A 5,261-nucleotide genomic window follows, 5' to 3' on the forward strand; every position below is an offset into this window, starting at 1 on the left:
ATGAGATTTAAATTATTACATACAGCTGTAAGTTGACTTGAGCAGGTTATATATATTACTTATTTACTATTTGGCTATAGAGTATATATTAGAATAAATACATAAAATATTCTAATAATGAATATAATGTCAGTGATCTTGGGGAAAGGGACACAGGAAATAGTGAGATGGGACATTCTAGATCATGAATGTAAAGGAACAATAAGTATCAAGATAAATAGATGAAGAGAGAGAGGATGAGATGGTTGGATGGCATCAATAATTCAATGACCATGAACTTGGGCAAACTCCGGGAGATAGTGAGGGACAGGGAACCTGGTCTTCTGCAGTCCATGGTATAATGAGAGTTGGACACAGCCTGGTGACTGAACAACAACACAGCCTGGTTCAAACTTGGTTGGTCTGAAAAATATATGTACAATTGAAAATACATTCTGTGTGCTCTATAAAATAGAATTATAATGATATCATCTTCCCTTATCTATGTTTTGAATCTTTCTTAGAAATTATGTTGTTTCATAAGTAAGGAAAACTAGCAAATGTCTACAGCTCTAGAAACTTACTCCTGAAACTTCAGTTTCCATTAGCAAATCCATATGTTTTATATTATTAAAGGGAAATTGATACAATAAAAAATTAAATAGCAACCAACCAATTTCCTATCACCTAGTTTTGAAGTCAGATCCCCTAGCACACCTTTCCTTTTTCCCAGTAAACATCAATATACTAATTTTCTTCTTTCCAATTTTCTAATTGGCTTCCTGATGTTTCACTTCCTGTTTCCGTCTCTGCTCACTTCCTTCTGACAGTGAAGAACTCAGAGCATTTTTACTTTACGAAATTTTTCTGCTGATGAAGACAGAAAACCTGTCAGTAGTAATGCTGTGTGCTGATTGAATAGGTTTTTCCTTCATCTTTCTTCAAAATCTTTGTGTTTATGCTGTTCATTTTGGTTGAAATAGTCAACAAAAATACAAAAGCTTTCACCAATCTGGAAAGAAACATGTAAAGTGGGGCAGGGATAAATTAGGAGTTGGGATTAAAATATACACAGTACTTTATATAAAATAGGTAACCAATAAGGACTTACTATATAGCACAGGGAACTATACTCAGTATCTTGTAATAAACTATTATAGAAAAGAATCTAAAAAAGAACATACTTATATGTCTGGATTACCTTGCTATACACTTGAAATGAAAACAACATTGCAAATCAACTATACTTCAATAAAAATTAAACAAAGAAATACAGCTTACAGTCTGTTGCTCCTGTTATGTTATGCTAATTAACATTCATCTGCTGTTGTTTCTGTGCTACTATATGGAGCTAGGCTAGTCCTGAGCATGTGATCTAAACAGTTAGCGCTCATTGCTCTCTGAGGATTGTCCTTATTTGTATTTCTAAGTTGGTTTTTCTACTTGGACCTCCTCCCCACATCCTATTTTCTGATTAGATCTTATATACAAAGCCCAGGATATAGCAAGTCCAGTCTAGGTTCTCTCTGCCTCACCTCAGAGACTCTCCATACTGATGCTTATCCAGACAGTGAGCTCTGTAAAAATATTCCAGCAACTTCAACATGGAAAAACCTCATCTGTCATTTTCTCTCAGCCAGAAATCTCCTAGATCCAAATCTTAAGGGCTAGATCCTCCTATCTTCGTACCTCTCTTACACACCTTATAGAAATCACAGGTACCTTGGTGTCTCTATATTACATATATAATTTCCTTTATTTTCTGTCCATCTTTTGTATACTCCTCCATGACAATCTTCCCCAACCACTTCCTTTATCTGACTTCTTACTGATTTCCTTTGTAGCCTTCAGTAGCCTTGACTGCTCTGATAGCCCACCCAAGCCTCTTAGCATGATTATCAAATGTTATCACTGTTGAACAGCTGTATTCAAAAATATTGTTGACAGATAGGGAAGGGAACAAAACTAGCGAAATGTAGTTTTGTAATAGGGATAAGCATAGGTACTGCATTTAAGATTAAGACTCAACTCTGTAACTTATAAGTGGAAAATACAGGTATTTTTAAGGTTGTTTGAAAAGCTTAGGTATAAACCTAGATTCTAACATGATTTCAGGAGGTACTAATATTAATGGGATAAAGTCAATTCTGTGGTCAGATCTTCCTGTTGCTAATGTCCTGAGAGCTTCAAACTTTTCTCTAATTAAGCAGCATGAAAATTGAATTACTTTTCATTGTAATTCCCAATATACCGATGAAGGAACTGAGACTTAGGTGGGCTACTTAAGGTTTTGTTGTTCAGTTGCTAAGTTATGTCCAATTTTTTGCAACCCCATGGACTGCAGCACACCAGGCTTCCCTGTCCTTCACTATCTTCCAGAGTTTGCTCAGATTCACATTCACTGAATCAGTGATGCTATCCAGCCATCTCATCCTCTATCATCCCCTTCTCCCGCCTTCAATCTTTCCCAGCATCGTGGTCTTTTCCGAGTCAGTTCTCAGCATCATGTGGCCAAGTATTGGAACTTCAGCTTCACCAGCATTCCTCCAATGAATATTCTGGGTTGATTTCTTTAGGTTAAGTATTTTATCCCAAATCATATATTGTGAAACTTAAGAAGATATAATGATACAAAGAGAGTTTGTGGTGCAAGTGAAGGGAGTGTTTCTATCTGGGGTTCTGGGCAGATAAAAATAAGTAGAATATTGAATCCATTCATCACACTTTAAAAAGGACCTTACATATCTGCTGAAGTCTTGGGTGAGGGTTGCATGACTCAAGATATCATATCCTAAATATATATGAGAGGGTGAGCCTATAAAGGAGAAGAAGATTGGTAAGGCAAAGTTTGTGAGGGTATTCGTAAGATTCACACGATGCTTGTCTGTGTGAAGAGGCTATATTTATGAATAGTGTGTTTGTGAAGGTGTGCCTGTTTGCTCCTAAATCTCCTGGTGTGCCTAGAGGTATCAACTACTTTCAGCATATAGATGTCTATTCCTCTGCAATATCTCTATGCCTGGGTATAGAGTCTCTCCTTCCCTGAGTCTCAGTGGAAAGTTTGTATCATAGTGTATATCTAATAGATACCTGAGGTATCATTTAAAATTTATCCATTCACCAAAACTCATTAAGTGTCTAAACTGCCTCAGATCCTACAATAGGTACTGGATTAACAAAGGTGAATAGAATACAATCCTTAATTTAAAGGGCAGTTTAGCCTAACTAGGGAGATATACAAGAAATACAGATTCGAAATATGTGAAATGAGAATATAAGAAATCCAGCTTATTTATCAAAAGCTTCTGGGATCATAGAACAGAGGGTCAGCTCACACTGCCAGGGGTAGATAAGAAAGAGTTAACTAATATGAAGTGACTTTAAAAGAGAAAATGTATCAAAAATTCCCTTTCCTTATCTCCTTATCATGTTGTTGTAATGAAACAGATGAATACAACAGATACGTTTTAAAAGGTAATATTTATACTGGTTAGACGTTTTAGCCTAAATCTGTCTTTGAGCACTGAAAATGCACCCAGTAACCTATTATTAAGTATGAATTGAGGTTAACATTTTATACCTATGAAAGAATTGGAGAGGGAAAAGCAAAATAAGAGTGATGAAGATCCAATCGTAGATAGAAACTGAGAAGAGATTAAAACTGAACATTATGTAAAGAAATAAGATGGGTAGTAACATATCTGTAGAGTGGCATTTTGAGCAAAACTAATATTCCATATTCTGAGTTTCTTTATATAAAATAATTAAAATCTGCTGTGGGAAGATGCAAGAAGGCACATCTTTAGATCTATATGGGGAAGATGTTTCAATAATCAGAGCTGTACACAAATGGAATAGACTATCTTAAAGATTGCCCACTACTATAAATATCTGAATAAAAGCAACACATTTATTTACTAGCATTTTAAATATCCAGGTAAAATGTAGATGACTGTACAAAGCCTCTAAATGTTCTATGAACTTTAAGATTCCCTGGTGGCTCAGATGGTAAAGCATCTGCCTGTAATGCGGGAGACCCAGGTTTGATCCTCGGGTTGGGAAGATCCCCCGGAGAAGGAAATGGCAACCCATTCCAGTACTCTTGCCTAGAAAATTCCATGGGTGGAGGAGCCTGGTGGGCTACAGTCCATGGGGTGGCAAAGAGTCGGACATGACTGAGCAACTTCACTAACTCACTCAACGGTTCATTACTTAACTTACAATGTTTTTATATATTAGCATATGGTGTACCCCAATCAGAAATCTGTGTACATTACTGGGAACTTCTCTTTAGTGACTTTGTTCTTTCTGGAACAAAGAAGATTTTGAGATAATGCTAAATGCTAGTGACCAGTATTACAGAGACAGTGCAGGGTCCTGAAATCTATGTGCTCTCTATCAGATCCATCAGCCCTTGTGATTAATAGGGCCATGTGACTGGTTTGGATAAAGGAATATGAAGGTAATAGTGTGTTCCTGGAAATATCTCATTCTGTTAGCTCTACATGTCCCAGTGGGCAGTGCTGTGGTTCTGGCCAACATCAGAAAATAATCCTTTTTTGGTGAGCCTATGTTCTTCTCCATGTGAGATAGATGCATCTGGTCATTATCTTCACCTGAGAAAATTGTATGTGGCTCAAGAATCAACCATTACAGAGTGAAGTAAGCCAGAAGGAAAAACATCAATACAGTATACTAACGCATATATATGGAATTTAGAAAGATAGTAACAATAACCTGATGTACGAGACAGCAAAAGAGACACTGATGTATAGAACAGTCTTATGGACTCTGTGGGAGAGGGAGAGGGTGGGAAGACTTGGGAGAATGACATTGAAACATGTAAAATATCATGTAAGAAACGAGTTGCCAGTCCAGGTTCGATGCACGATACTGGATGCTTGGGGCTAGTGCACTGGGATGATCCAGAGGGATGGTATGGGGAGGGAGGAGGGAGGAGGGTTCAGGATGGGGGACACATGTATACCCATGGCGGATTCATTTTAATATTTGGCAAAACTAATACAATTATGTAAAGTTTAAAAATAAAATAAAATTAAAAAAAAATTTGTTTCCATATTAAAAAAAAAAAAAAAAGAATCAACCATTAGAACCTTATATGGAACAACTGAATGGCACAGGACTGGGAAAGGAGTACGACAAGGCTATATATTGTCACTCTGCCTGTTAAACAAACATATATGCAGAGTACATCATGTAAAATGCCAGGCCAGATGAATCACAAGCCAGAATCAAGATTGCTGGGAGAAATATCTGCAACT

Source organism: Bos javanicus, chromosome 15 (assembly GCF_032452875.1).
Source record: "Bos javanicus breed banteng chromosome 15, ARS-OSU_banteng_1.0, whole genome shotgun sequence".
Lineage (NCBI taxonomy): Eukaryota > Metazoa > Chordata > Mammalia > Artiodactyla > Bovidae > Bos > Bos javanicus.